Source organism: Sinohyriopsis cumingii, chromosome 2 (assembly GCF_028554795.1).
Source record: "Sinohyriopsis cumingii isolate HCF-2022 chromosome 2, ASM2855479v2, whole genome shotgun sequence".
Classification (NCBI taxonomy): domain Eukaryota; kingdom Metazoa; phylum Mollusca; class Bivalvia; order Unionida; family Unionidae; genus Sinohyriopsis; species Sinohyriopsis cumingii.
This window is the reverse complement of record NC_142962.1, coordinates 137275276-137294319: the sequence shown is the minus strand read 5'-3', so window position 1 is coordinate 137294319 and position 19044 is coordinate 137275276.

Genomic DNA, 19044 nt, shown 5'->3' with positions numbered 1-19044 from the left:
TTAAATCAGTAAATATTGAAACCGGCGAGGAGATGATATTTCAATCGATGTATCTGGCTGGTAAATATTTTGGTATTAATTCAACCTCAGTGCGAAGAGTTGCGGAAAAAAACAATTAATCTGACATTCTCGTATAAATTCGGCGACTGGATCAAATTTGATTATATTCCCCTGATTTTAGATAATTAAATTTTATTTATTTATTTCAGCAATATAATATTTATATTTTTTTTGTATTAGGAAAACAATCTTTAACATAAATGAACGAAGAAAATATCAGTAATATAATTGATGCTATTGAGAAATTAAAAATTAAGGAAATAATTTTACCGGACGAGTTAGATGTTGAAAATATCATTGCTGACTCTGAGACGCTCGCGCAAAGTAAACACGAGGACAGGTACGTTTTGCCGGCTGAATATAAATATATAAAGAAAATTCAGTCAGCGATGTATCAGTCGCTGGCGTCCGTTGATGAATCATCGGTGGGAGATTTCGCGCCGTTATCAATTGCCATAGATAAAATAAGATCAGAATTATCTGACGAATATGAGGCAAAAAATTATTAATGCTCGAGTAAGACAATTAAGAAAAATAGTAAATGACAAAAAGTAAAATTATTTATTTGCTGAATTATTTGTTTACTGAGTTATTTGTTTTTTTACTGAATTACTTGTTTTTTTACTGAAATTATTGTTTATTTACTGAAATTATTGTTTTTTATACTGAAATTATTGTTTTTTTACTGAAATTTCATGCAATTACCCCATCAAAGTATAAAATCTGCACAAATTACTCGATTTTGACTACCAATTACCCACTCAAATTATAAAATCTGCACAAATTGTTTGATTTTGACTTTCAATTACCCCATTAAAATTGTGAAAATTAAAAGAACAATATATTTTTGCTAATATTTATTGGGTTTTATCTTTTTTTTTTTTTTTTTTGCTGTTTTTTTCCACGGTAAGGTTAAGATCAAGATCCTTAGGCTCTCACTAGCAGATTAATACTTAACGTTTCTCCGCATATATCAAGTAAATTTCCAGATTGATCAGTTAATCTGAAATTAATTCTCGATAAAATATTATTATGGCACCGCAGATAAATCGGATTGACTGGTTCTTGTATAATTAAATATCCCGGTGGATCTTTTGGCGAAAACGAGTAAAGAACATATCCTTGTTGAACCTGATTTGACACTGTTGCGTCAACGTTATAACTGTTTTCGACGGCGTCACAATTAAGATTGACCTCGACGACGGTTGTTATATTTACGATATGTGGTGAAATATGCCGGCCACCAGTTCCCGACTGATCGTTATTATGCTCAAGAATAGCTGGACTTGGTAATGATCTTCTCCACGCAGCTAACATCGACGAAAATAAATAGATGGTGTGACTGATCAACTTCTTTAACGTAGGCACGACATATCCGGGAAATTTAAAATTTGGCAACGTCGCTTCGGTTAGTCCATATGCGATTAAAAATTGCTGTTTATTATCTGTTTCATTATTGATTATTTCTCGAATTAATATCGTGTTAATATTTTCCATGTCAGATACAAGATGATTTAATCTCTCTACGTACTTGATAATTTCATTACATGAACCTGACACATTAAGAATACATTCACGAAAAATCTGCCGTAGTAACCGCAGTTGCTCTTTATATTTCCGATTAATAATATCGAACCAATTATCGGTGATATCTATCAAATTGACGCCAAATCTATCTGGTTTGATAAAAAAAAACCACGCCATTTTATTTTTACTCTCAAAAATGAAGTTACTTTTCGAGGTTGCATGTTTCATTCTATATAAAAGCTGATCGTAGATCGGAATATCACCGTGATAATCTTCGTTGCTCGTGGTGTAATTAAATTTTCTAGGTTCTGGTGGCGCTGGCGGATGTACCGGCGCAATTTCAGGCCAACCTAGAACTGTTCTAATCGAACTGGCGTAAATATCAACAACATACGGAGATTTTACCTCGATGATCGAAGTTAAAGTCGGTTCATGCACGGTTATTTTTATTCCCGGATTATCATCGTTTATTATATTTTTTATTCTGTATAATAGTTCATCATTGATTTGTTCAACCTGATAACTACCTGTTGGTAATCCAAGGACGGTCCAATCTGGAGTGCCGTCGGTTTTGTTTTTATTAGCGACAACAAGCGAGTTATTTGACGTCGATGCACCAAATGATACTGATCTAATATTAGGCCAACTATGATAAACTCGCAACTGCAGCAGCGCAATTTCGCTAACGGTGATAGCTATCGGAAAATTGATATTAAATTCCGGCTTAGTCGAGCTTGCCGATATCATCGTTGTTGCTCGCGGGGTCGTGTTTGTCACGATCTGAGACAGTTCCGACATCATTATTATCTGTAACTTTAATATCAGCCTGCGAATAAATTTTTATCATCGCGGAAAATTCAAAATCTGAAATAACTCCGTCGTTGAGACTTTCTGATATCAACGAAGATAATTTCACATACGCGATCGTTGCCGCATATAATTTTACCACGTACGAGGATAATTTTTCACTTGTGCATGATGATATTTTTTTTTGCAATAATATTAAGAACTCCAGCGATCGTCGTTGTTGCGCAAATACAAATTGTAACTACAATTGGTGCCATCATTGTTATCGCGGATAATATTATTCCGGATCCGGCGACGATTGCCGACACCGAGTAAACAACTACGTCAATGATAACTAATCGTCGCTGATATTTTTTTATTTTTCCCTGGTACGTATCTATGATTAATTTTAGCGAATTTTGCCACTCACGCGCCTGATTATATCTGTAATCGGACGGTGTCATTATATTTTATCAAGTTAATAATTGAGGCGACTCGGCAATAAATTCCATGCACCACCATACCGGTGTTGGCGCTATTGTTGCTCTTTCGAGTGGTTCTAACGTGAAAATTTCCTCGACGTCTTTATTTAGCAAAATATTTAAAAATCCAAGATACCTGTCGCTGATATGCCTCCACTTGTACTCGTTAGCTATTATTCTAAATCTTATCGAGGAAAAGACATACAATCCATATACGCCAGCAACCGGCGCGATATATTTGAAAGTGTTATCTTCTGGTTTCCACGTTAGCGACGTCGTTAACGTTCCAAATGGTATATTATTGACCTGCGCTGGGGTTATTTCTCCTGAGATTTTAACAAGGTTAGTTTTCGTGACGATTTCGGGAATAATTACTTCAACTCTCTTAAACAGCTCAATATTGGTATCGATGTCAGTAAGTCTTCTGCTGATACTAGCGATGTCAGATCTTAAATTAGAAATATTCTCGTAGGTTTTTTTAATATCCTCGCTGCATATTACTCTGTCAATTTTTTCATCGATAGAAGATCTTAAAAGGGCTGATAAGGATATTATTTTTTGAGATCCTCGTCGTATTTTACCTTATCAATTTTTTCAGTTTTTAATTTAGTAATAACTTCGCTGGCCATTTTAATTTCCTCATCCGATTTTCCGATATTTTCGCCAACTGCTCTGATAAAAGCATCAGTTTGTCTAATAGATGCCTTGATATTTATAAATTCACTCACCTGAGCGTCAAATTCGGTACGTCGAATTATATCAGTTAATTTGACATCGCTAGTTTTTAATTTTCCGTGTTTATCTTGAAAAATAACGACCTCGTCAGGATCTATTCCTGATATCGATAGAAGCTTGTTAACGTCGTCTTTGGTTGCGTACTTAGATAAATCAACATCAATTGTTTTTTTTTTTTAATAATCGCGACAACAAAGTTCTCCCGTAAATGTCAACCATTATTTAATCGCGGTTGATTTAATTTATCGGACGTGTATCTAAGTACGACTTTGTGATGCGGCTGAAATGATTTTGATATCGCATCAAGAACGTTAATGGCTTCGCTGCCGCATATCGGTGGATCAGTTAGCGTCTGCGTGGGTAACGTTGAATACCAAATTGGAACATTTAATTGTCTAGCATAATTTAGAAATTCTCGCGGCGGTGCTAGCCCGTACGAGTCAAAGTAAATAATTTCACGCGGATTTATCGAATAAGAGACCCAGTGCGTGCCAGGACCTGATTGTGAATCTAAATTTATTATTCCAGATTCGTTTAAATTTGGTCGATCTGGTAACTGATCTCGCATAAATACGCCTCTGAAAAATTTTATTTTTTTTTTGTTTTTGCTTCGTTAGCTAAATCTAAATTTGACATCGGTGTAATATTTAGATTTTTAACCGTATCGTTCCTGGCAGTCTTAGGCCGCGTCCGTACCAGTGGGGCGTTCCTGGCAGTCTTAATCCGCGTCCTTTTTTTTTTACCGTACTTGCCTCCGGATATTTTTTGTGCTATTTTACTACCAGCTTATCCGGCAGCATCTAACCCTATTGCCTTTCCTAACATCGGAAGCGCTCCCATTATCGCCGGCAACGCAGCGGCGAGAAGCGGAAAGAATCCACCAGTTTTAACATGTCGCTGATTTCACTTGGACTAAGATCAACCTGGACGCAAGTATTTGCTGATTTAGCTTTTGTAAAAATTTTATGCTGAGTTTTAGTTAGCGACAATTTATTTGGACCACCTTGAATTTGAGCGTTTTTTAACATCAGTTTTGTCCCGCACATTTTCACCGTGCTTGATTGGAGTTTTTTTTACCTGACCCAGGGTCAGAGTCACACTAACATGATCGTATGGCATTATAATTATATTGATGATTTAAACTGATCTGACATTTTTTCTACTGGCGCGTCAATTATTCTCATTCGGCCGCCAATACCTTCGAGAAGCATAGTTTTATCGCTAAGTATAACAGCAATTGCTTTAAGCTCAGGTGCGCCTGGGTTGCGTATTGTGGCCTTAAAATGTATATCAACGACGGATTGTTTTACCAGATCAAGATGTTCCAGCGAAAAATAATAAATCGGATATAATGTCATAAAATCTAATTGTGATATTTGCAGGCCTGTGTCAATATTTTGATCTCGTCCCATAAAACTTAACAACCGATGATACACACGCGCCACCGAAATGTTATCATCGCTAAAATTTAATGATATACCCTCAGATGGTTCCTGGTGTCCATTTATCCGCAACGACACCTCGGTAGCGTTATAATTTTGAAATATCATTCTGCTGTGTAATTGATTATTTGACCGAGCAGCTGACTGGAGAGCAATAAAAATATGCCTAGGTGCAGAAACGCTTGCGATGATGATATATGCCAGGTAAAAAGATGATCTATTTTAATGTCGACGCTATCAACAGATGTTGATAACCACGATATCACTGATTTACCACCCTGATCCATAAAGGAGAGTAATTTATTTTCTTCGACCAGCGACGGAGTCATTACTGGCATCCACAAGGAAAGTTTAGATAATACCACCTTGGCGTTATCTCCAACGCCAGCACCATCCTCTCGCCAGATAGCATCGTTGCTATTATCTTTTCGAATAAGAACAATTGTGTGCTTGGCTCCGAAAATTACCTTCCTAAAATTTCTGCAAAACCCAAATATATGAGATAATGGAATTGCGCATGAAAATTTTCTACGATTACCTCGTAACATGTTTTTACGCGTATAAAATCCTAAATTAAATTCAGGATTAGAACCTTGCAGCACTGAAAACGCACCAGCTGGCCGAACAATAGTTCCAGCGACTGCAGCAACACTAGCAGCATGATCTAAAGAAATTGCTCATGATTGGGATGATCGGAGTTATCTTTGGCAAACATCATACCTGGACCAGCCGATCCGGTAAAATCATCTGAGTACCTAGCTAGGCCTATAATTGTCGTAGCAATATCGACGTTTTCAATAATTGTCTCAATTTCTTTTCCGTCAATCATGTATGTGGCGCTTTTAGATAACGCCATGATACCATTATTGACAAATCCCACTTTAAAATTATCTGCGAACGTGTCAACGACGGGAGGACCAGGAATAGGAGTAACTCTTGTAATTTCACCAGTAACTTCGATAAATGCCTCAGATGGTAAAAAATATCTGGTTGTATCATGAACACGTAGTTCGATACGACCAGATGCATCTGGCGTGATCGCGTCGTACGAGTAATGTTGATAATCGCGTATCGATGTATCTTTGCTTATTTGCTCGTCCATGTCAAATGCTTCGTTAGATGCATGCTTGAACATTTTATTATAAAGATTATCTTCTAAAACGAAGACCACTTCCTGATATTTCGCTGGTATTTATTTGATCAGCTCCTTGATTTATCAGCGACGCTAATTTTTGATTTGCTGCGTCGTTTATTACCTTGCTAACGTCGCTAGGCATCACCGCGGTACTTGGTAATTTAACTGGTTGTTTTTTTCCACGTACCAGATTTAATATTCTATCCTTGACGGTACCAAGTACTTTGCCAGCAAAATCACCAGCAGCGGAAAGTGCCTTATCACGAGCAAATCGCATCGCTTTCATCGCTAATTCCTTAGCAATTGGTCCGGCTTTAGGAGCTATTCGAGTAATAAATCCCTTAATGACGTCGCCGAATCCATCCCCGTAGGTAACTTTGTAAACGGGCAGCCGCGCGTTTACCACGCGAACCTGCGCAGGTTTACGATGATGTTTATGAACTATCATTTTATCTAATTAGTCATTTATCTAACTAATCGCTGTAGTCGTCGACGATTTCATCAATTAAATTTCTGTAAGCGTGAACGTCCATGATGGCGCCGCGAAATAATCGCTGACAAATATCAGTTGCCTCGTTAATTATTTCTGGTGAGTTATTTCCAGCTCGTTTTCCTCCAACAAGAACCTCTAGCCGATAAACGTCGTTGACAACGCTATCAGGACAGATAGAATTATAACCACTACCGGTATAACCAAGAACTTTCATCACATCATAAGGTTCTTCTTGAGGTTCTTCTTGAGGTTCTTTTTCAGTAATTTTTTTCCACCGAGGAGAAAATTTATTCACGACTGCATCAACCCTTAATTTTGTTACCTCATTTTTAAATTTTGTATATTCTTGACTCGTCAAATCAGGCCTGGTTCCAATAAAAGCGCCATATAATAATGGAGTCCATATGGATCTGGTTATTTTTTCAACATATTCTGGAAGTAAATAAGAACATTTTCGATCATAATCGAATGCAGCAATTTTAACTACCATTTGTCGATCCTTAATAAGATCAAGAACATCTTCTCTAAACATTTCATCAGGAATAGGTTCTTGCAAAGGTGGAGGAAGTTGCAAAGATTTTTTTTCCTGATCACTTTTTAATTTTTGTGTTCTTGTTTTGTTTTTTGTTTTTTTTTTTTTGCTTCCTTAGCAGCTTCATCAGCACGTTCCTTCTCTAAATTCACTCCAATTTTAAATATTGCATAAGTAGGATCGCTAGTATCTATTCTTGGTATATTTCTCTTAAATTTAAATAACCAATCACACCAAGTATCACGATTAGTAACTTGATTTAAATATTCACTTTTTAAAAATTTATACCTCTCTGGAAAACTTGCTCTTGCAAAAATACCGAAATTTTGCAAGCTTTCAGTATCATGGACCAAAAATTTTTCTATCACTTGAGCACCATCTTCGGTAAATTTTGATTTAAGAATTTCGACCTCAGTTTGAGGTTGAGTTTTACCTGCGGGTCGACCTCGACGACCTGGAATCACAACTGCGGGCGCAGGAGCAGCTGCAGGCGCAGGTCGAGTTTGTTCTTCAATTTGTTTTAATACTGGAAGAATACCTTTTTTTTCACATCAACATCTTCAATATCTCCAAGTAGAACTCGCTCAGTTGTTTCAGTAACTGGTTTAAATAACAACTCAGTTGACTCTCTAAATCCCATTTTTGCGTCCTCGACGGCACGTATTTTTCTCTTGACAGATTCTCTCACTGGGATGTATTTTTTCAGTATCTCTAATCGCTCTCGTGCTAATCTGGCAGAATATGGTTCTCCGACATCCATTAGTATTAATATAGCAATAATTTCAATTAATCTTTATAAAAAAAATTACGGATCGGTCTCGACAAGATATTTTAAAGATTTGTCTTAATTAGGAGCAGCAGTGGTGGGCGGACCGCTATGGTGTTCACAGTCTGGTCAACACCGAAAATAACGTCCCGTAGAAGGTTTTTATTTGACAAATGAAGCTTTCTACGGAGAATTTCTCTGTAGGAACTTTTATTCGGTGAAAAAACCTTGGTCTGTTCGCCCCTACTGTTGCTAGAATAGTTAAGCTTTATGACCGAATTATTTTATGTATTCAATATTGTATCAATGTCAGTTTAGATGTAGTTGATATATGATTGTTGTAGAGATGGAAGAACACAAAGAGCTTACAAAAGTTAACGTTTCCACATGGTTCGCATTAGACCACCAAAATGATATTCAATTAATTCACTATTCATTCATACCTTGATATTCTGTAAAAATATGTATTTAGTTGTTGCATGCTGAGCAAGCACATGAAATGTTACAAAATAGCTCAGATCTTGCCTAAAGTGGTTATTTTATAGCCAAACATGACGTCATGAACACGTGCGTATGGATAATTAACAGTATCAGCTACAATTGCAAGGTTGTCATAGGTTGATCTCTTGTTTAACTACTTTTCTGAAATTGTGTAAATGTTTGGGCCCACGCCTTTAATTTCAAAAGATCACTAAAGCTGAAAAGAAGCGTTTTTTTAAGATTAATTGAGAATAAAAGTGAATGCAGAAAACTATGGAAACATGTGCGTAGCTTAAATCAAAAAAGTTTAACTGTTCATCATTTCCTTACAGAACTAAAATCTGGTATACGTACTAGTACAAAGCTCTCAACAAAGTACTCATTCTTCATCATTAACTTCAATATTTGGAGAACATTCATCCAAATCTGATTGTTGCAATGTTACTAGAGGTTAACAATCTTCTTTTAATGTATTCAATATTTTCATACGAACCGGGAATTTAAAAAGAAAACTCCGAGAGTTTATAAAAATATAGATTTCTTACAAGATTCCAAAAATTGGGAATCAAAAATTAATTATAGTCATGTTGCGACTGCATTTTTGTAAACCTAATTTTTTATTCTCAGAAAGTAGACAAATTTAAAGATCCCTGCTATATGTCACGCTAGGTAAACGACATTGAATTCAGGAAAATTGCATGTATCAGCATTTACATTTACATCATGTATATATGTGGCATGATATTTATATAGGCCTAATTGACTAACCAATAATGGGAATAGAAAACGTATGAAAGAAAAAATCTGGCCTTTATGAAACTCAGATGTGACCTCTAAAATGGATCAATAAGCAGCGAAAAGAACTCTATTAAGCATTGCGTTATCAAGGACTGATGACTTTCCACTGCAGGTAAGAACAGTACGTTTTGCTCTGCTCTAAAGCAAAACTTGATTAGCTCATAATTACATTTGATTTGGTTTTTTAAAAATAAACATATGGAAAGTAATTTAATTTCTAGTGTAACATGCTGTATTCTTTATTCCTTTTATTCTTTCATTTCACAATATTAATTATGAATTATGTATATGTATTTTTTTAATCTACTGTGAACTACGTGTATTGTCATTATAGTTTTAAATTATTTTTCAAATGACCAGCTGCCAAGTTCATGCTCAATAGTAATTGATTAAGAAACCAAAAAACTTTGAAGCTACAAGATATGATATTTTGGTATTTAAGACCCAATACGAAGCCTGTAATGCTCATAACCCCTTGTTCAAAAGAATCAGGAATTTAATTTATCATTTGATGTATTGTTCAAATAATATGACAATACAATTATATCAATACTTAAGGATGGAAGTGAACTCTGAAATATTAAAATACGTTTCCAATATAAAATTTCCGCAATTTCTAAGGAAAATAACAAATTTACCAAACAGTAGTCCAGTCCATATATTACATGAATAATTAGGCTGGCATCAGTTACACAGCAATATATATATATATATATACACACACAAAATTGACTCTCACTCATCAAATGAAGGGAAACCAATCTCTTAGTATACGAATCTCCGTTTATAGCTTTATAAGATTCTATTTATTTGTTTGTTGATTGGTGTTGAGAAGATATTTTTCTACCCGAATAATTAGCCGGTCTCAAGGAGCAGATGGCATAATGTACAGTATTCACTAGACTATATGGATTTGTTTCATAAAAGGGACTCTCCCTAATTTCTTAATATTGAGAATTGTATGGATGGTTTTAGGTATACTTGTTAATGTAATTTGATAGGAATCATACTTTTTATTAGGTGTTTGGGGTGTGTTTTGTGTTGTATAGAGTGAAGTGTTAATATTCAGCCTGGAAAGGCTTACTGACGAATCATACAAACGTGAAACACAACAACTTGCAAGATTGAAAAGGGTTTGTTATGTGCGGTCATTCAGTGAATAATAATAATTTGCAGTATTCGCGCGCTTAATAACCATTCTTTGAAAACGACTGTTGTTTTAATATTATTTGAAATTGGATAAACATGGACTTCAAAGTCAGGCTTACACAGATTTTTGATTCGATCGTTGGTGACACCCTTGCGTGACACTCCTTGCGTGTAACAACATAAATAATTATAAAAGTTCCACATCGAATTATCTTAAAACCGTCCAACTAATTGATTAATACCGAAAAGATAGGTTGTCTACTTTAGAACAGTCATTGAAATAACACACATAAAAATACATTTTTAAAACATGTATCCAATTGGAAGATTATTTAATCTAATTTTCTAAGAAAAGATGTAATTAACTGTCCTGAAATTCAGGACGTGATTTCATAAATTACCTCTTCAAAATGGTCGACTGAATACAAATTACATATGAAAAATGTAACTGTATAGAATAACGTTTTGCATACGAATTCTATTTTCCTCTTTGACCTCGATTCCTTAATAATGTTAGACCGAATTCAATTTAAAAATAGTCTTACGTACATTCGAATATTTTGAAATAACAACATTTAATGAAAAATACAAATAAACTAATAATGAAACATATACTCATATTTATTTGCAAAATTCTGATCTTATTGAAAATTTAATATTGGTCTGGATATGTCAATTTCTCATTTCAACCTTTGGCGACTCTTTTCTAGATTAGAAGAAATATATCAAAAGATCTTTCATGCAAATTATTGATTAGATTGGTGCAGAAATTACATCTGCCTGTCTGTCTGTTCGTCTGTCTCTCTGATTTCTTGTAGTTTCTTTTATTTCTTCTCTCTCATTTATATTAAAACACGATGACTTTTATATAACAGAAGTTTGATTGTACTACACACACACACACACACACTCTCTCTCTCTCACACACACACACACACACACACACACATACATATATATATATATATATATATATATATATATATATATATATATATATATATATATATATATAACCTGCGTCTGATGATTTTGTTCGATACAATTTTTTTCTCTTTTGTTTTGTTGTGTTCTATTCTGGTAAAATATTCAGACCCTTTGTGACTACAGATGTTAAGAGCGAGCAATCTCAACTGCTCAAGGGGTCAATTCAAAAGTATGTGTGACTGGCTTAGACTTGCAGACGTTTTGGTACAGTTTTAAAACTCAACAAAATGGACTTCTTGTTCTACTGGAAGGGTATTAAATATTCTTATCTATTTGCAGTTACCATGATTCCAAGATTCCAAGATGAGTTATGTTAAAGAAAATAAAAATTCTCGGAAAATGTTTTTTTTTTTTTTCATGTTTACATTGCTTAATTAATAGTTATCTCAGTCTAATTATTTTTGTGTCAAAACGATTCAGTGTTCTTTCAGCATGGGTTTCGTAGTGTACTAATATTATTACTTGACCTATCAAGATTTTCAGTCTCGGCTATCATATCGTAACTAGCAAAATATTATTTGTCTAAACAACATAGACAGAAATGGCAAATCTGGAAAGTTCCAAAAATTGCAATGTATAAATAGGTAACTATTGCATTACAAACCTAATCGCACCCACCCCGACCCATTATCTGTTCCATTAATGCATTTTAAAACAGAAATATGCTAGGAAAGTAGGTATACTAAATAAATGTTTAAAGTTACTGTAGAATAACTGTTAAACATAATAAAAGGTACACAATTAAATCACAATCAAACAGTTGAGCTATCTCTCACATTACACACGCCCAACTCAAATGTAATGGCTACAAATGGCAATAGTGCATAATGACACTTTAAACAAACAGTACGTCTTACATTGACGTAGTTGTGACTCAGACAACGAAAACGAGGTCGGCGACACAGCTGGAAATAACTGATTTAATGCTATTTCTTTATTAAATTTCCTCACTGGTATCCGTCATTCGACGGTGTTATAGATTTAGATGATTCTGCTTTTGAGCAAAATAAGATAACGACCGTCATTTGCTATCCTTCCCATTTCATTGGATAATACAAGATCGGAATGATAAATCAGGACTATCTAAAACTTGGAAATGTTGTGTAATGTCAAGAATAGCGTGTACTAATTTTTTTAAAAATGTTTGTGTGTGGCATCAACGCCAGCTATGTAAACTTCAAATCAATTCTTAAATCATGCTTGCCGTAAAACGATTAAATATAGAATATCATGGCTATAATTGAAGATTCCTTTTTCGGATTCGAATTAGTTATGAACATGACTTTATCGGCTAGTGTTTGATTTATATCAAAGTGTTTCTTTATTGTGATTTAATGGTTCAAACAGTCTATCTCGTTTATTGTATAAACAATATAAAATAATAAGCAGTGAAGTTATACGTTGATTGTCTGTTACCCGTTAACTTGTATTGCTGACTATTTTGAAAAACAGCTTCATGTGTACATATTCACTAGTAGCCTGGATTAAACAACAACCAGACTCTTTAAGACTGGTAATATACATGAATGGAATTAACAGGATTAACAACAATATGAATAGATAATCGCAAATATAAACTCAACACACGTATAATAATTACCTTTTTTTTCTACATTAATGTACAACATCGTTCGTAATAAGCATAAAACCTATATTTATCCAATCATTGATTTCGTTTGGCAAGCTAATATGCACTCACTCTCATGGGGCAATGTTATGTGTCCACGTGAGAAACTTGTTAAAAATAATGGTCCCATTGAGATAATATTCATGCAATGAACATATAACGAAAGTACCTTTAGCGGTTATATATGATTGTCTTGGGAGACTACTGATCAGTGATCTTTGGTTAAGGTATTGGGTATCAAACGAAATTTACTGTGTAGCAGCATATTTTCTTATTTCCATTAACGATACTTTGGACCTTTAGACGCAAAAATCTACAGGTAGTTTTATTATTCTAAATGCAAGATATCCATAAAATGTGGTCAAAGTTCCTTGCCTAGAACAAACATTATTAAAAAAAAAACAATATTTTCTTCAAAAGTAGTGGCACATTCGAGACTTTTGGCTGACATAACTTGTCCTAACAATTGTAACCGATTAACGAGTTTTCAAACAGTTCTAACCGATCTTCAATAATTTCTGGTACTAACATGTGACCATTCGCCATTTTTCGGTATCTGAAAACAAAACATTCTGGCTCAGTGGTTGACAGCTATTTGGGGGGAGGGGTGGGAGAGAAAAAACCTATTGGCAGCTTCTGGCTTAATGGTTACGAAATTTGTTCGACCAGTTTTATTCTTTTTAAGTAGAAAAATCTGCATGTGGAATCTTGCTCAGTTAACATTGCATTTTTATGAGATAAACTTTACCCATTAACTTCCAAAATAGTATGCCTCGATTTTGGCTCAGTGGTTGTCAAAATAGGTATTATAACAGGGACCTCCCAGATCCTGCAAAAAATAGGACAATAAAGCCAGCGCCTATCCACTTTCGAATTAGTCCAGTAAACTATAACAATTTTATACAAATAAATCGTTGAACCAATATTAAGAAAACACAAGCAGCGAAATCTTTAACTCTTGCTCTGCTTCCCAATTTCACACATTTATTACGCTTACTAGAGGCATTCAACTTAATTTTACCAATAAAGTTAGCGAGATAAAAAAATATATTACACAGAAAATGATTGCTTTGAAACACTGTTAATAAAGATACTTTAAACTTTGATAGTGAATGCAATGAACAGGTATATGGTATAGTGTCATATGACACTTTGACAAGGTCGTTTAAACTGGGCATTGTGGATGGAAACTGCATGAAGTGAAATATATTAATTGTATTTATCGGATAAAATTATACCAGAATTAGTAACGAGGTTTCTTATGATCTTTAGATACAAAAACTATAATACGAATGTTCAGAACCATTATCATTTGATAAAGCATTTAAACGAAAAAAAGAACGATATAGATCTGTCACAATTTAGCATAATCTTTAATAGATCTAATATTCCTTCAAGTAATGAGGTTTATTAGCAACAAGTATCTTGTTGTTCATGGAGCTGGAAAACATCAATCTGCAGATCGAAGCTTGGAGAACGATCGCCAGCTGGCATGTTAAATTCTTAAACGTTTAATATCTACTTTAGAAGTTGAAGTACATCATATAACAAGAATTATACAGTCTATGTATGGTGTTCAAGATACCGCTAAAAATGTTGGAAACATTAATGGCCGGTGAAAAAGTTTGATTTAGATTAAAACATTACATTAATATTTCAACAATATATTCAGACCCAAAATTTAAACTAAACGCTACAGTTGGTGGTGAAGGTGTATTTCTAAATGATATGGTGGCTACAATGCATAGTATAGCAGGTAATAATAATAATTCACAAAATTCGTCGAATTAACCTAAATTAGGAATAAATACAGCTATAAATGCCGACGTAGTAAATAATATAATAATATATTAGAAGCAGTCGATAAACAGGCAACGACAAATCTCTAAACGACAGGTAATGAAGATCATACTACTAAGAATCATTCAGACAAGCCTGCAGTGCCTCTCAAATATATATATATATATATATATATATATATATATATATATATATATATATATATATATATATATATATATGCAACTTGTCAATGATATCCCTTTATATCCTATCACATTTGCCTTGCCACATACATTTAAAAACGACTTACCTATAAGATTTCAAGTATTATAAGGTATGTTTGGTAAAACCAACAAAAAGTGATTAAATCTGGATAGAGCTAGCATTTATGGTACTGCTAGTCTTCCAATAGGAGTCACATGTTTTACCATTGAGCATATAGTGCTTGTATCTTGGAAATGTATTTGTTTTATAATTAATGTTTTTCAGTTCAACTAGGTTTACAGAAAACTCCATATCTAAAGGACTAAATTGAGTTTTTCCCCAAACTGATTTCCACTGAGCTTGATCATCTATATCTTCCCTGATTCGTGTTTACTTCTTATCCATATTACTTTGGTTTTGTCATGATTTACTTTCCGAATTGATATTAATGCGAAATACTGTAATAGATGCAGGGCGGAAAAGGAAGATTTATGGGAACTGGATGGTGTTGCATAATCTGTACACAGTTTATCTTTACGTTCTTTATTATTAACTACTACACCGTTTATATCTCTACTACCTATTATCATAATTGACAATATTTATGCATAGTGTATTAACAGGTATGGTGAGATATGATCTCGTCTAAAAGACCTTCATACCGCAAATAAATCACAAATAAAACCGTCCTGTATAACTAATTTATACTTGTTATAAATAACTTAATTAATTTTTTTGTAGAATTCCCAAAATTTAATATAATTTATAACTTTTACTAAGAAAATTCCATGATATTTTATCAAATGTTTTTTAAACAAATAAAAATACATTGATCAGGAATTTTATATTTTTCTCAACAGTGCACTAAGCCATATTATTTCAACGTTATCACATATGTCTCTGCTTTTAACAAATCCTGTTTGCGATTCCGATATGATTGTGTTAAACGTCATTTCTACCCTACGAGGTAAACAACCTCATGTTAATTTATAGGCTACATTTAAAAAGCAAAATGAAGCCAGTTTCTTTTAAACGTGTCTTGGTTTATCTCCTTTCAGTAAACAAAGAAGAATCGTACCTTGTTTCTGATCGTTTGAATGTTGTTGTTTATCATACGGTTGTTTAATTGATCTCAAGATGAAATGTTTTTAGTTTTCCAAAACAAAAATGAATAATATTCCACCGTTAATCCACCCGATCCTGGAAAGTTGCCATTTTGTATCTATGAGTAAACAAAGTATTTGATCCGTTTGTAGTTCACCTTCTAAGCATTTGATTGTTGTTTTGTTATTTACGGGAGAATAAAGTCTTAGTGATTCGTATAAAAATTAAAATCTGATAAATATATTGATTACAATTAGATTTGGATCTAAGTAAATAGTTTCCTCTGACACTTTTATTCTACTGTTTCGTTTATAAAGTTATATTCTCCAAGGCTCAAAAATATTTCGATGGTATTGCGCCCTCTTCAATTCACTGGGCTCTACTCCAAATCGTATGCCGTTGTTGTTTATCCTTTCTTAACGTTTGGAGCTGACTTATTTTTTCTTCAATTTATATCTATGCATGAAAACATTTTCCTATCTTACACATTTAATTAACGAGATCTGCCCCATTTTCTCCATTTCTTGTTTCCTATATGTAGCAAAAGAAATAGTTGTGCCCTTTATTACTTAATTTATAAACAAGGTTATAAACATATACTATGTATTGTTTGTTTTACTTTGTTGATTGTGTCTTTTACTTTTGAAGCTTTAAAAGACTTATTGAATTTCCTGAATCCTTTTTCATGTGTAAATTTACTAAAATGTAGTTCAAAGGTAATAAATGAGTGATCCCCTCTGTAGCCTGATGTGATTTATGTCATTTACTAAGTTTCTCAGACATTTCTAAATAACATAAATTATAATATAGCTTGTGTTATAGGATTTTTCCTTAGCCGGGTGTATCTTCGTATAATTGCAATGGCAGTAGCTGGTACAGTAAAGTAACATTTCCATTGGTCAGAATGTTACCACGTGATCAAAATGAATTGCGTTCATTTCTGTATGAACTATAAGGAGAACTACTTTTCTAAGAATACCCACTTCTATGAATAGAGTCACGTGTACAGCATAAGATAAACACTTCCGGTGAAGGCAAACACAAAGAAAGCATTAGAGGAAAACAACATTCTTACATTTTTTGAAAAAAAATATTGAATAAATTTGGCTTCCATTCGTTGAAGGACTTGTATTATGATGACCTTATTTATTACGATCAAGCAGGACAATCCCAGGTGCTATATATAGCTACGTAACAGAAAAAAACCAAACATGTATTACTACGCTCAATTAAGGTTTATATTTTTAAATGATGCAAACAAAATAACATAACGAATAATTTAAATTTCAATTATAAGAGTTTAACGTTGTTTTTTCTGAGTTCATCGTGGTATAAACTGTCAGTTGCCGACTCACACAGCTTACATAACGCCCTTCGGGCGTTATTTGCTGTGTGAATCGACAACTGACAGTTTATACCACGATAAACTCAGAAAAAAACAACGTTAAACTCTTACATAATAGTCAACCATATTTTGATCCTCCATGAGGTTTTTAATCTTTCTCAAGCTCATTAGTTAGTAATATTTTCGTATTCTTTCAAAATCGAAAGATATACCCAATATTAAATTGAAGTCGTCACATAAAAATCAAAAGACAGATTCAACACTAAATTGAGGTCATCATATGGAATGGAATATTAAACTCTTCCACTATCAAATATATATAGATCATTTAAATTTGGACCACACAAGTTAATAACCGTCAATATATTGGTTTCTAATATTTAAGTCTATTTCCAAGTTGTTGTTGAACATTATATATACTCCTCTTGAATTTGGATTACGTGAGTTAAAACATATCTATATCTCCATTGTGTCTCAATATATTTCTCTCTTAAATGTAAACTGAGTACCTTGGAAGTACACATTACTAGATTTTCTCTTATAGGGCATTCTTAGTCCCTGACAAGTTGCATATGTTATTTTAATAATATTATCCATCGTTAGAGTTTTTCAATATGTTTCTTTCTGACATACTTTGTTTTTTTAAATGGTGACAGAGTATCATTGAACTGGCTACAATGTATTGATATTTTCATATATTTAGGGCCAATTACGTCCTTGTAAAATGTGTATATGAAACAAATTTCTAACAGTAAAATGGTCAGTGAAACAAATCTTAGATATTTAAAAGGTTAGATAATGTTGCAACAACAATTGCACTCAAAAACATGTACAAAAGACCATTTTCTTTCAATAGCAATACATGCAATTTAATAGTAAACCACACAAAAACGATGCAGCATTTTAAAAACTACTGACCCTGTAGTTTATGTTTTCCTTTTTATATTCGGATAGTACAAATAAATCCGGGTGGAACTTGCCTATGTACTGAGCAAACAATAAAAAATAAAGCAATTATATTTTTTAAAATAGAACACTATTATATCAAGTATGTACCTTCTAAATGCACACTCAAGCAGGAAATAGCCATGTTAGATTATATAAAAATTTATATTAATAAACAACCTTCCAGAAACCCCTGTCGCTTGGCATCAGACTTTAGAATAATCCCAGGGTATCTTTCCTAGTTAAGTCCGTCAACGGACTAGCTATAGCAGCGAAATTTGTAACAAATTTCCTTTAAAAGCCTGTTTACCCAAATAACGATCCAGTCCGTTTCTTGGTTTCTGGTCTACAAGCTTCTCTGACCACTTCAGTTTTGCCAAGTTGTTTCTTAACTGCTCTGAAAAGCTTGCTAGAAGGACTAAACATTCAAAGTTAGAATATGCTATACTGAAACAAAGAAAATCTTCAAAGAAACTATCCGCATTCTCCATGGCTTTCAATAATTTGTGTATAAGACGAACGTAAGACGCATCGGCGTTAACCAATGCGAAACGCTAACTTTAAACTGGTAGAGGCCATCTGGGGTCGCGAATGTGGTTTATGCGTAGGCGTTATCAGCACCTGCCAATATTCTTTGGTAATATCAAACTTTGAAATATATTGGT